Source organism: Staurois parvus, unplaced genomic scaffold, assembly GCF_062004578.1.
Source record: "Staurois parvus isolate SC_StPar_1 unplaced genomic scaffold, SC_StPar_1.0 ptg000930l, whole genome shotgun sequence".
Lineage (NCBI taxonomy): Eukaryota > Metazoa > Chordata > Amphibia > Anura > Ranidae > Staurois > Staurois parvus.
The window spans coordinates 1,426,399-1,441,935 of record NW_028318726.1 but is presented as its reverse complement, the minus strand read 5'-3'; the positions used below and the strand labels follow the sequence as shown (position 1 = coordinate 1,441,935).

General features: G+C 38.2%; 1 protein-coding gene across 9 annotated transcripts in view; it reads left to right on the top strand.

Moving 5' to 3' along the window:
* TENM2 (teneurin transmembrane protein 2) overlaps positions 1 to 15,537 on the top strand; it is a 1,359,942-nt gene that overhangs the window by 268,766 nt on the left and 1,075,639 nt on the right. The window lies entirely within an intron of this gene.

Here is a 15,537-nt window from a genome sequence, read left to right as displayed (position 1 = left end):
AGTCAGCTCATTACTTCAAATGATGTTGGAAACATGAAATTCCAGGTGTGGGTATGTTCCTTCTATTATTTGACAATGCAAAAGATTCTGTCACCATCTGCACAGTTGGATGTGTTTTGGGGGAGGTGCACTGTAGTAACACTGTATGATTAAGGTGTGTTTTTCTTTTATTACCTTAAAATCTATATAGGATATGTTCTGCTGAAAAAATACAATTACAGTAAGCAAGACTTTCAACACAGTGTGCCCACCGAAGCCCACCTTGCCTAAACTTCAGGGTCACAACTTTGTTCATGTGTCACAGTAGCTGCCTACTGAAGTTTCTGGGGGAAAATGTGCTTTAGACCAAACATTATAAATTCATTTTTTGAGCTCAATGTGGCCCTCTTGGTCGATGTAACGCTTGCAAATCTTTCACAGGAATACTATACTGTGAAAATTCTTGGCAGTTTCCAGGGATCAATTCATCACTTGCTGGATAACTTTTGCTCCCTTACTTTTGGAATTTCTGCAGAATGTCAAATGCCAGCAAAGAAGCAACTTTTAAAAATACATTTGTACTTCTCTGCCCAGCCTTGTCCTGCATAGCAATTCTACTACCGGTAAGTTGCTGCCAGCAACAAGATAGCAAGTTTGACACTGACCTTATTACTTTTCAGTGGCTTTGGATCAAATTAACATTTGATGACAAATGAGGCCCCAAAGTGTTGTATAGATCTGGAAGGTTTTACTTTCATTATTTGATAGCTTATAGCCTTATTAAAAAAAAGAGGAAAATAAATAAATAATTAAATCTTCAAATTCAGCTACTATATATATTACAAAAAGTGTAAACATTTATGTAATATATGTACAATGTAGGAAGGTGTAATATGTTTCCGACTTCCACAAATATGATGTGTGTTTGCTGGGGAAATAACATTATTTAGATTCTTCCATATTAGTATTCAATAAGAAATCAGAATATCTTTCTGAGTATTTCTTTAGTTTCCATTGAAGTGTTTAAGCTTTACAAGCACGTCATTTAATTGCTCTGCATTGCTCTTGGTTTCATCATCAGCAGTTCTGAGTGTTAGTATCACCTTAAACATAAGTTCAAATGAAAGATATACAAGATCTTTCATTATGAATCTAAACCTTTGTTTGTAAAGGACATCTCTTTTTTGTTCCCCCAATGCATCCTCCCTCCCTGCACTCCCCTTACACACCCATTTATTTTTAAAACTTACCATGATACATACCCTAATGCCAGAGGTACTTGTGACACTAATTGGCAAAAGACAAAAGCACCACTGACCTTAAGGTAAGAAAAAATGAGTGCAGTACTATAAATCATCTTGGGCTATGTACCACTAAGCAAACTAAATTTAGATGGTCACTGCTACTTAAAGCCTGGTGACTATATACAGGTGAAACACGAAAAATTAGAATATTGTGCAAAAGTTCATTGATTTCAGTAATGCAACTTAAAATGTGAAACTAATATATGAGATAGACTCATTACATGCAAAGCAAGATAGTTCAAGCTGTGATTTGTCATAATTGTGATGATTATGGCTTACAGCTCATGAAAACCCCAAATCCACAATCTCAGAAAATTTGAATATTGTGAAAAGGTGCAATATTCTAGGCTAAAAGTGACCCTCTCTAATCAGCTAATTAAGCCATAACACCTGCAAAGGGTTCCTAAGCCTTTAAATGGTCTCTCAGTCTGGTTCAGTAGGAATCACAATCATGGGAAAGACTGCTGAGCTGACAGTTGTGCAGAAAACCATCATTGACACCCTCCATAAGGAGGGAAAGCTTTAAAAGGTAATTGCAAAAGAAGTTGGATGTTCCCAAAGTGCTGTATCAAACACATTAATAGAAAGTTATGTGGAAGGGAAAAGTGTGGAAGAAAAAGGTGCACAAGCAGCAGGGATGACTGCAGCCTGGAGAGGATTGTCAGGAAAAGGCCATTCAAAAGTGTTGGGGACTTTCACAAGGAGTGGACTGAGGCTGGAGTCAGTGCATCAAGAGCCACCACACACAGACGGATCCTGGACATGGGCTTCAAATGTCGTATTCTTCTTGTCAAGCCGCTCCTGAACCACAAACAACATCAGAAGCGTCTTACCTGGGCTAAAGAAAAACAGTGGTCCAAAGTCCTCTTTTCCGATGAGAGCAACTTTTGCATATCATTTGGAAACCAAGGACCCAGAGTATGGAGGAAGAATGGAGAAGCACACACTGCAAGATGCTTGAAGTCCAGTGTGAAGTTTCCACAGTCTGTGTTGATTTGGGGAGCCATGTCATCTGCTGGTGTTGGTCCACTGTGCTTCATTAAGTCCAGGGTCAACACAGATGTCTACCAGGAGATTTTGGAGCACTTCATGCTTCCTTCTGCAAACAAGCTTTATGGGGATGCTAACTTCATTTTCCAGCAGGACTTGGCTCCTTCCCACACTGCCAAAAGCACCAAAACCTAGTTCAATGACCGTGGGATTACTGTGCTTGATTGGCCAGCAAACTTGCCTGACCTAAACCCCATAGAGAATCTATGGGGCATTGCCAACAGAAAGATGAGAGACATGAGACCGAACAATGCAGAAGAGCTTAAGGCCGCTATTGAAGCATCCTGGTCTTCCATAACACCTCAGCAGTACCACAGGTTGATAGCTTCCATGCCACGCCTCATTGAGGCAGTAATTGCTGCAAAAGGGGCCAAAACCAAGTAGTGAGTACATATGCATGCTTATACATTTCAGAGGTCCGATATTGTTCTATGTACAATCCTTGTTTTATTGATTGCATGCAATATTCTAATTTTCTGAGATTGTGGATTTGGGGTTTTCCTGATCTGTAAGCCATAATCATCACAATTATGACAAATCACGGCGTGAACTATCTTGCTTTGCATGTAATGAGTCTATTTCATATATTAGTTTCACCTTTTAAGTTGCATTACTGAAATCAATGAACTTTTGCACGATATTCTAATTTTTCAAGTTTCACCTGTATACAAAGTCACAGTGAAGGAGGACCCTGCTGAAGGGAGGAGCTGGAAAGAGAATGGTTTCTTGAAGGGATCTGGTGGCTCACTTGGGAGGTTGTGCAGACATCTGTAAGGATTCATGAGAAAATATACAGAAACTCAGCTAGGCATCTGGATGTGATATTTACAATGTTGCTGGTGTTGGTTTGATGGTCCTTTACACTGTAAAAGCTGGATGTGGATCTGGAGTCTGTAAATATTGCCATAGGTATCTGCAGTCCTTAACCCACTCTCCCTCTGTTTTTTGGAGCAATAAAATTTGGAAAAAGGCAATAACGTGACTGGCAGACAATGTTTCTTAATCCCTTATTACCTGCCATGGACTCAGCCTAGTGGTAAATGCTAGTCCATCCTACCATTGGGGGTTCCTCACATGCCTCGGAGATCAGACAGATCCTACATATGCCTCTTTTTGTCCTGGGTCAGTGTCTCAAATAATATTGATAGTAAAGACATCCAAGGAAACTACATTTTCAAAGGAAATCCCCAATGAATTGGCTCCAGACTCTAAACACCTCCTGTCATGGCAAAATCTTGATATGCTCTGACAGAGAAAGCTCTGACAATTCTGGCCCTGATTAATTCACCAATTATGTGGTTCAGGTGCTTTCTATGAGTGCTGCCTACAGCTGAACTTGGCCACTGTGATTTAAAACAACTCCTAAAAGAGCTGCTGAAACAGCCATTGTCACAACTGCTCCTCCTTCCAGGAATCAGAGGATCAAAGGCACATTCGTCATCACAGGAGATCTTTCCACTATCAGGAAATGCATAGTGGCCAGAGATCACCCATTTTACCTTTGTATTGGGGATAGATCTAATAGGGTGTCCACTCAATTGTGGCCCCTCTCTTTGATGACCTGAATATTGGGGTCTTTGCACAGACATATGTGCTAAAAAAAACCCTATTTGTCATAAATTGCGCACAGCAGAGGACCCGGAGTCCTCTATGTCACTGAGGACAATGCTGTTCTGAACAATCTCACCTCACCCATGTATATGCCCCATATTTTGGGAGGGGTAAAACATCACCTTTGAAGCCTTTTCCATTTCCTCCTCCTCCAGCACCCTAACACTCCTCCATGTATTCCTCCTGTGTGCCTTTCTGCCTATGCCTCACATGGATAGGGGCAGAAGGCAAAGCATCCTGCTGGCCTTGAGACAGCAGCAAGTTTTCCTCTTCCTCCTGCTGCTGTGCCTCCAGTGCCCTGTTTATCAGGCCACAGAGCATGTGTTCCAGGAGGAACATGAAAAGGATTGTATCAGTAAGCCACATCTCATTGTGGCTCACCATTTTGTACATTTTGTACAAAATCCCTAACTGATGAATCATTGATGCTATGAAAAAAACCTCAGCGCTTAGGAGTTTCACAGATGAGGTGCTTGGCAGGCAGCTAATGTTGGCATGCATTTCTGCCAGGTAAACATTATGCTAGTCTCCCTAAATGACTCCAAAACACACTGACAAATTACTGCTGGAAACCTACTCTTTTAAAGTGAGGAAGCCTACATATAACAAAGCCCTCATTCTTGGCCCTCCTAAGCCAGCTGATATAAGTTCAAAAGTCTTGTGCTGCACCATGGCTACAAAAAATTCAGGCCAATAAAACTCACTATTAATTCGCCAGAACCATGATCTCTGAACCCATTAAGCCGTGAACCTAAACCTCATCCCTAGACAGCACTTATAGCTACCAATAACTATGAAATAATAGTTATTGGTTGCTATGGGTGCCTTAACTGCTGTACGCTAGCGAAAGAGCTTTGTGTTTGATTGGTATAGGTTTTAACACAGCAATCTTGTTCAGAGTATTATATGTGTCAGCTCCACACCAATGAGAGGTAATCAGTGTATTTGAACGGTTACAGCAGTGTCATGACTGTTATATTCTGATAAAGGAATAAGGGATTTTGCCATATTTTACAGCCAAGTGATGTGACTGGTCTACACTGATGACGAACATTTGGTTGCTGTTGTAGATTATGGCACAGTGTTGGTATTGTTATAGCAATAAGATAGAGGGGGGTTACAGTCATTGTGACCTTTCTAAAGAGAGTGGTTAGACTATAAGCCAAACATTGCAAGCCAAATTGTGCATTTGGGCTTCTTTTATCTGTTGACGTTCAGATTCCTTTATTAACACACTTTGTTGCTGTTGTTATAGGAGTTGTTGCTGTTGTTATAGGGGTTGTTAATTTTTTGGACTGTACTGTGATGATGCTTAAAGTAATTTCTACCAGACTCAACCCTAAAGAAGCATAGTTTTTTTTTTTAAAGTCTGTTTCAGGTGGTGATTATGCAAATGACATACCTCTTGACACTTTGATCTTGCAGTACCTTTTGTAGACAAATTAAGAAAGCAAGTAAATAATTGTAAGCATTAGGTACCTCAAACTGTTTTTTTAAGGAAGAAATAAAATCATACTGCTCCCTAGATTTTACAGTTATAAAAATATGAATAGTGCTTTTCTGCACTACCTAAATGACAGTGTATGTACTTCATTCTACCTGTAATGCTGTCTTTGTTTCTGTCCAGTATGAAAAGTATCTCTCTATCTCACAATTCAGTGAACTTAAAACATATAGATTATTTGGATGATGCAAGAAACTGTTGTCACCTGCAGAGTCAATACCAGGAGTGACAATCCCTTGGCATTTGCCTTACATTTCTAAGCTAAGGTTATTGCTAGGTATTTCCTTTACTGCATCAGTAACATCCAAGTGCTACAGTTATTCTCACAAAGCAATCACTTTACAACATGAAAGTCATATCACTGTTTAGATTTTTTTTTCCGGCAATGTTCTATAGAATTTGTTTATTTAATACACCTAACTATATGGCTTTTGCTATTTAAACATTGCTGAACATAATTTAGTGAAATTGTTGGAAAATTTACTGTGAGAAACAAAAACGCAGCACATAGATGCCTAAGCATTCTAAACATAATTACAGCATGGCTGGTGTTTTTGTGCTTATGGAAATGAAAACAACACAAACATTTTTGCATATTGCAAAGCCAGCAACAGGTGGATTGACTCATTATGCTTGGGGCTAGCCCAAGGAAACTATTGTTCTTGAAGACTTGGTTTGATTCACTAGAAACACTGGGAGCTCTTGTAAATTTCTAAAGCAACTCAGCCAAATGCTGTTTAGTGTTCACCAACTTAAAATGTGTCATGTTTTCCAGTTTATTGGTATAACAGATGCTCTTTGGTATATGTTTTTTTTTAGTTTTCTAAAGCTTTACAGAATAATTGTATCGACATTTCTGCCAGGTGACCAGTGAAACAATGGGGTTGATTTACTAAAGGCAAATAGGCTGTGCACTTCAAGTGCACTGCAAGTGCAGTTGCTTTATATCCAAGGGGAATCTCTGAAAAGAGACAAAGCTCTGCTGATTTCTTTCATCCAACCATGTGCAAGAAAAAATGCTGTTTTTTTATTTTCCTTGCGTGTTCCCTTAGATCTAGAGCAACTGCACTTCCATGTGCACTTGGATTGCACTTGCAGTGCACAGACTATTTGCCTTTAGTAAATCAAACTCAATCTGTTCTTCACTCTATAAGATGCTTTTTAGTGTTGGATGCTTTGAAACCCTTTTCTCAGATACCCTGTATTGATGTTCTTTTATAATTTGATAGGACAAGTACATTTTGAACATTAACAAAGATATCTATTCACATTTAAAAACGTAGTCTGTATCTAGGCTGACTCTTGCATGTGCCCAAAGAGTTAGTGCACCTGAGATTATTTGTATACTTCTTCAGTTCCATTTAGATTGCCCAATATCAATTTGCCCATATATTTATATATACATTCACCAACCACTTTATTAGGTACACCTCTTCAATTGCTTGGTAACACAAATTGCTAATCAGCCAATCACATGGCAGAAATTCAATGCATTTAAACATGTAGATGGTGAAGACAGCCTGCTGAAGTTCAAATCAAGCATCAGAATGGGGAAGAAAAGGGATTTAAGTGACTTTGAACTTAGCATAGTTGTTGTTGCCAGGCAGGCTGGTCTGAGTATTTCACAAACTGCTGATCTCCGTGGATTTTCATGCACAACCATCTCTAGGGTGTACAGAGAATGGTCTGAAAAAGATAAAATATCCAGTAAACAGCAATTGTGTGGCCGAAAATGTCTTTTTGATGTCAGAGGTCAAAGAATTAAGTCAGTTCTGAAGGCAAAAGGGGGTCCAACCCGGTACTAGCAAGGTGTACCTAATAAAGTGGCCAGCGACTGTGTGTGTATATATATTACCTATTTAAGTGGTAGTAAACCTCAAAAAAGAAAACCAAAACATTTCTACAAGTTAAGGGCATAATGTGCTAGTATGCATCGCATACTAGCACATTTTGAAAGACTTACCTGAAAAGAAACCCTCCAGCAGTGCGTGTCACCACTGACATCTCACCTAGTTGTCACCATCCTCACCTAGTCTTCCTTCTGGGTTTTTGATCTGTGGCCGTGTGAATGGGCGAGCCTCCATGACATCACTCCAGTGCATGCTCCTGGTAGTTATGGCCGTGGCACAGTTTTCTCAATGGCCTACCTTCGATTGAGAGCTCAGTGAGAGCTGGTGACATCATTGGTGCACGTTTAGGAGCTGATTACTCTACCTACAGGTAAGCCTTTTTATAGGCTTCCCTGTAGGTATAAATCAACAAAAGGCCTTTACTACCACTTCAAAGAAAACCTGAACATAGCCAACAGTGCTGTACTTTTTCAACGATTGTACCAGTATATGGTAGTATACAGTCGGCTCTGAAAAGTGCCTTGGGTCTGTGAACAACAAGCTTTATTCAACATAAACCAAGATTTTACTGCAAAACACAGTTAACTACTTGTGATCAATCTCCACATACTTTCAATGTGTGCTTAAGACACATTTTATATTAAAGAAATATAGGTGCTGCCATTGTTGACATTCTTCTGGAAATGCTACCCCCATGCTGAAACTCTGACCAACTGGCTTTAGTTCTGTGAGTTGCTAACACAAAACAAATGATCTGTCAGTTGTGCTTGTTTCAATCTCTTAAGCCAATGGCATTACACTTCTCAATGAAGTCCGTAGGTTGATTGCATAGCACTGTATCCCAGGAGGAAGTTGTTCCTTTACATGAGGGTAAAGTATTGTACAGACATTTGGTCATTTTACCCCAAACACCCAAATATTTCTTTTATCCCAGACTTGCTTTATCACTAACTTGGGTTGTTTTTAATTTTTCAAAACTAAAATGAACAGGTTAGTAACTTTACAGGTCTACTTGTAAAAATCCTGACATCTTACAATATACAGTAACAGTGCCAATTAAAACATCTTACAATATACAGTAACAGTGCTAATTAAAACATCTTACAATATACAGTAACAGTGCCAATTAAAACATCTTACAATATACAGTAACAGTGCCAATTAAAAAATACAAACAATAAACATGTGTTATTTTTCATTAAAATCAGTTAGTGAGTTGCAGTCCAGTGGCTTTGCTTAGGTTGAGATGCGTTATCAGTTTGTTGCAGGCAGGAGAAAGCATTTTCTCATTCTTTACTAATCCAGTGATCAGACTGTGTAGCAATACATATCTGTGTTAGACATTTGTAAATGCAAACAATAACTGTACAGACACTAGGATTTACAGGACAGTGTCACCTCTGAGCCAATATGTCAAATCAGGAAGTAGATGATGACCCTGGATGATGTCTGAACAATGACAGCCACAACCTTCTGGAGAGAAGGGCAAATGAAGGCATTGTAAAACAGGGCACTGTTATCTCTGTGAGAGGCAATACATACTTGAAAGTGTTAAAAGCTATTTAAAGTATTAAAATGTATACAACTAGCATATAGTAAAATATATTTAAAACCTAAACCTTTTTTAAAATTTGAATAGATTAGTGAAGAGTTAAAACCCCTGTCAGGTCTTTTTTGCCATCCATATCTCATTGAACAGATTTCCCTTCACCTTCTGTAAACACATCACCAAGTAAGAGGAAATATCTCTAAAATATCCTCTTTTAGATTGCTGTCGCCACAAGAAGGAGTCCCATTTCATGATTTTGCCTCTATTCCTGTTTCAATAACAACTCAGAAGTTTAAGTTTCACCTCACTTTTGGAACTGGTGACATTAGTAAGTAAAAGAAAGAGAGTAAATCTCCCAGTGGAGACATCAACCATGTCAGAGGTTTATTGTTAATTATTTCCTACTCTGCAACCCCCCCCCCCCCAATAAAAAAAAAGTTTCAGTTTTTGGTACACTTTATGATGAAAATTGAATAAAGGCAAGACATTTTTTGTTTTCATCAATATCTGGCTGTGATTTTTTTTGTAGCATTATTAACAATAGTAATAATATGAGGATGATGATAGAAACCATGCTTGAATGTTAACTATGTATATTCTGTTACCACCACAGTCTTTGTTTTAGTAGCAAATATAATCAACGTTAACCTAATTATAATATAGATAAGCATTATATTGTAAAAACATGTAAAATATTTCAGTACACATCTGAGAAATGTACAAAATCCTCTGCAGTATTCCATCTCAATTCCTAGGTCAGCCCTGAAGTTGTTTTCAACCTTGAGTGTACAAGCTATTTAAGGCAAGATTATTTTTGTATAGTTATTACCAATGCAGTATAAAATCAGCATTCAAGGATAGAAAAGCACAATAAATTGTTGCTTCTTAAGGATTTTCCCAGTGACATTGCGTGAAGCTAGAAACGTATAGATAGATTCATAATCGACGTGCAATGCAGTATGTTCACTTTTGAAGGAGATCAACAAGCTGCTGCTTTAAAATCACAATATAATTGCTAGTTACTGGCATGATTTCAACCCAGTGAAAACGTGAATGGCATTCTAATCATCACAGAATGCATCTTTGTATGTTTTTTTTCTGCTTTTCCTTGTGAAAATAACACATTCCTATTACATAGCTTTACTGTTTGGGAGAGATGGGCAGTCCCTAAGCATATGTTCCGCCCCAGAGAGAACACCATTTAGACCTAACTATAGTAATTACAGACATTTTTTTCTTTTGCATTTCTAGTAGCTACTATATTGTAATCTAAGCATGTTTGTGCTATGTGATGCCATTGTAAATATCCTAAAAAAAATAAATAAAATGCACATCTTTTTGCAGGTAAAAAAATGTGCATTTATTTATTTTTTATTGGGAGCCTGTAAAGCATTGCACCCATGATCAGCAGATCACGATTGCAATGCAGGGCTCTTGCAGACTGTCAGTGTAAGCTGTCTGCTTATACCTCATACGGGGGGGCAGGCAGTTACAAGCTGGCAGGGAACATCAATGAACTATCTAGAGGGCTCAACGCCGAAGTCGACAGCCTATAAGGCTGAAGGTAGTTGTAGTTTCCCATACAAAGAACTAATGTGAATTAATGACTCAGTTGGATGGGGGGACCCCCGCTCGGCCACATATTTTTAAAATTGTGACAGTGGGCATGGGGATGAGATGGCTTGCTGTCACAGCTGGGACTGAAGTAGGTTCGTGAAGGCAGCTGCAACAGAAACTTGTTACATTTTACACTCTGAATACCGGTGTAACATGTAACATGTTATAAAAGGTGAACTTATCCTTTATCTTTGTACTTTTAATGGTAGGATTTCAGAGTAGTGTAGGGAATAGACCTTTTGTCAGGTTTTTGTTGCTCTTTTTGTTCCAATAACCAATGTCATAATTACGAAATCCATTTATTTTGAGTTGTCACCAGAATAAGAAATGAAGGAAAATCCTTCAATGGGGACGCATGTGATAACTCTCTAAGATAGGAATTCCATTCATTTTGGAGATTTTTTTCTCTTAGTTTCTCTTGCATCTTCAGGATAGGAAGTAAAGAGAAACCTCCCCAGCATGACATTAGCAGCAACTAATAAACATTTAAACTCCTCCTTACACTAAAAAAGGAAAAAAAACTTTGTGTGCCGTCACCTTTTAAAGTGTATGTAAAAAAAAAAGCCTCTTCCAATTAATGACTAAAATATATTATTTTTGTGTGAATGCATACCCTCCTACAGTGCCATTTTTTTAAATGTCTTCCAGTTTCTGTCCATACCAGGTTTTACTTACTGTAACTAGAACAGCTGGCAGATTGCTTCTTACAGGCACTTTTCATTGTTTGTCACTCCCTTTGCTCAGCATCTCTGTCTCCTTACATTGTGCCCATGATTTATTCTTATCAGTAAAGAGAGTGAGTCAGCAGTAGAAGCACTCCATGGGTTGCAGGAAAGAAAATAATTTGTTTGATGAGGGAATCCCTCCCTCAGAGCCATTGTGGCTACAATAGCTGCTAGCAATAACTGATCGAGTAACTTGAGTACAACCAGCCCGTAAGACTTTACATGCAATCAACTTGAGTACATACAGCCTACCCATACATGGTTCAAATCTCGACCGGTCCCTGCTGAACCAGCTGAGATTCTAACTGTCTATGGCTGACTTTACTCTGTCTCAGTTGTCCAAAATTTAAAGCAACTGCGCCAAACCTCTAGACAGTCACACAGGCAGTTTCCAAAGCCAACCGGACTATATTTTATATTATTAGCTCTAGTTGCCTTAGTTAAGGAGGATCAATAGAGTTTATGCATTCTCTACATTTTCTCTATGAAAATTGGGGTCATTTGAAAGCGTTTGTGTTAGAATATTGATATACAATCAAATTAATGCTCATAAATAAATAATATGTTAATCAAGAGTATACAGTTATTGTCAAAGAAGAGTATACAGTAATATGTTTAGATAATAAATATATTATCAACAGTAGCCAATGGCAGAGCAGCTCCAACAAAGAATAAAAAGAAAAAATATAGGAGCCTTATGTTGAGTCTTTCCAGTCATGTCAGCAAATCTTTCTTAAAGAAGTACCTTTTAAATACTCTAGCTATAAAGTATTAGGTGTATCCCCTGACACGGAAGTATTCTCTAATCTAATGACTTTCTCTTGTTGTAAAGTAAGTTAAGGTTAAAATAATAAATACACAGAAATCTTTTAATACCAAAAGCACAAAGACAAGGTTTTTTCATAGGTGGCGACTGGATTATTAATATCCAAATGGGCTTAAGGTTCTTTACTGAATGTAAGCTACTGCGGGAATACTAAGGATTACTGGGTTCATTTTAGCTGCTCTACAGACCAATCATTTACAGCTTTCTGATAATTTACTCTTTGTTGATGATATCAAATCATATGAAGGTATGACCTGCAATATCCTATATTCTTGTGCCTGATCTTTAATTAAAGTAATTTCCATTATTGCTTTTTCAAAGCTTTTTATCTCATTGTACTTTCATAATTTAGAGGATTATACAATACAGACATGATTCTTGATTTTTTTAATAAATGATACCAATTGTTGGATAATACTTGTTAAGAAATATTTTCCAAAGCTGGTCACACACATTACAGTCTCATTGTACAATCTCTATACCATCAAGGAACATAAAGAAGATGACTATTGCAAACCTGTGGGACACCATTTCACACAACCAGACCACACTTTGGGAGACCTCAGTATTTTAGTTCTTAAAGGAAATTTCAAATCCATTCAAGAAAGAAAAACTTTTGAAGTAAGAATGATAATTCTATTTGACACAAGAGAAAATGGCCTTAATTTGGACATGGGATTCCTCAATCATTATCCAACAGTTTTATGACTATCACCTCAAGCATGACTCCCTCTGTGAGTGTTGTTCCCCCCCCCCCAGTCTTTGCTTTTGCTGTGTCTTATCTCTAGTCTCTTTTTTTTTTTTCATCCCCCACATCTCTTCTAACATTCTGCTAAAACTTTGTGAGTAGTACTGCTTAGACCTTGAAGAAGGGGATATTCCCCAAAAGCTTGTCCTCAAAATTGTATGTTAGTGCAAATAAAAAAAGTATCACGGACAGTACTCAATTGTTTCTGTACAATCTCTATACGATTAAGAATAAGCTTTTGCTTTTGGTAAACTTATTCATAAGCACAATAATCTGAAGAAATGCCTTCATTATAAAAGGGCATCCATATTGTCAGTGTATGCTTTTGCCATTAGGGAGAGCTGAAAATTCTGTATAGAAAAATATACTAAGTTATGTCAAATTTGTTTAAAATTTTGGCATTGGCACATGTCTCCTGTGCCAGTACCCCTCTCCCATGTTCCCATGCCTTTTGTTTGACATTAGCTTACTTATCAGCCTTGTAAATGGTCAAAATCAATCCAAAAACCATTTGCAAAGTTAGCCTGGGCAAATTCTTCCTTCCCTAGCTTTTTGTGTATTTCCCTATCTTAGAAAAGCTTAACCACTTCCAGACCGGACACTTTTACCCCTTCCTGACCAGGGCAATTTTCAGCTTTTAGCGCTATCACACTTTGAATGACAATTGCGCGGTCATGCAACACTGTACCCAAATGAATTTTTTACCATTTTTTTGATACAGATAAAGCTTTATTTTGTTGGTATTTATTCACCACTGGGATTTGTATTTTTTTTGCTATGTAAATGAAATGTCCAAAAATTTTTTAAAAAAGGTTTTTTTTTATAACATTTTGCAAATAAATAATATTTCATCATAAATTTTAGCCAAAATTTATTCCGTTATCTTTTTAGTAAAAAAAAAAAAATCCAAATTAATTTATAAGCAAAAATTATAATTTTTAAACATTTATTTTTACATTTTTATTTCATTTTTTTATCTTATTATTTTTTATTATTTTTTTTTTTTTTTTTACATACTGTCACCCTAGCAGTACAGTGTCACCATGGTGACACTGTACTACTTGTGAGGGGTGATAAAGATTTTTTTTTTTTTTTTTACACTGATTGCTTTTACACCCATATAGGATGTAAAAGCAATCATTTCTCTTTCTCTCTGTGTGCATTCCTGCACTCATTGAGAAATACAGAGTGAGCTGTGATTGGTCACAGCTTGTCACATGGTACAAGGCTTTTGTGAATAGCCTTGTACCATGTGACCTCTGTGATCATTCACAGATTTCACACATAGTAAGCAATGATGTCACAAGTGACATCTTGCTTACTACTTTGCATGTGATCACTGATTGGCCAATCAGTGATCACATGATCGGGACCTCGTACAGAGGTCCCGTCCGACGATCGGTGTTTCACTGTGTCCGGAGGACACAGCGGGCACCGGATCGCGGTGCTGCGCGCTCCCAGGGAGCGCGCACAAGCAGGGTGCTGGGAGGCCGTTTATAGACGGCCACCCGACCCTGCAGTGCCACCGTCCGGCCGTTTATATACAACGGCCGGTCGGGAAGTGGTTAAAGCTGTTCTAAAGGCTGAAGTTTTTTTTACCTTCATGCATTCTATGCATGAAGGTAGTTGACCTTCAGTGTGCTGTTCTTCCTTCAGCCCCCTAATACTTACCTGAGCCTAATTTCAATCCAGTGATGTGCATGAGAGCAGCGGCTCTCCCGGGGGTTGGGGGGCCTCATAGACACACAGAGTTGGCTTAGGAGTGAGCAGGCTGCTTTTTTTTTTTTTTAAAAGGAACAATTAAGTGTCACTTTAAAGCCGAAAGCATCTACCATAGTAATACCAGCACATACAGTAACACACTTAAACCTTACACTGCCATCAATATATGTTGGCAGCAACAGGAGGTTTTACACATACAGTGTGTGTAACTCTGACAAGCTAACTGTCAGATGGAAGTGATCCAGGGAAAGCAACAATGCCCAACTGCTTCTATGAATTCCCAGTTTTGTGACCCCCTCACCATATATACTGGCTTCTGTTGTTGTCCCACCTGCAGCCCAGGATCCCCAATGCAGGTGTTGCTGGGTAGAGGGAAGGGAGACCAGTGAACATCTGTTTTCTGATCTCGCATAGATAAAATAAACACAGAAGTGACATACATTACGTTACTTCTGGGTTTCGACTGTCACTTTCCAGCACCTCTGTGGAGAAGCTAGTGGAGCTATGAACAAAAGGAAACACTATCAGTGTCACGTTTGGTCCCCTATGTGATAAGAATAAAAATAAAGTGAAAAAAAAGTTACTTCCAAACACTTACAAATTGTTCCCCAAAAAATGCCGAGGTTACCCAACCACTACACAGATGCACATTCGAAAATACACATGTCGGGGCTGCCTTCATACAAAAAAGTCAGTTTTACTACATGTTACAAATAGCTGTGAATATTGGAGTGAGGGTAATAATTCTGCGGCTAATATTCACAGTTAGCTCTAAACTGATATCCTGTAGGGTTTGTAGATTTTGTGTATCAAAGGTCATCACTGTTTCACTGCAAATATTTTTTTACTCGGTGCAACCTCATTTTTCTTATACTGTTTGCTACCCAAAAAATGGGTAATATGTTGGGGGAGATTTACTTAAACTGGACTGTGGAAAATCTAGTGCATCTCTGCATAGAAACAAATTGGCTTCCAAATTTTACTGTCAAAGCTTATGTGAACAAGCTGAAATTAGAAGCTGACTGGCTACCATGCACAGCCGAGCCTGATTC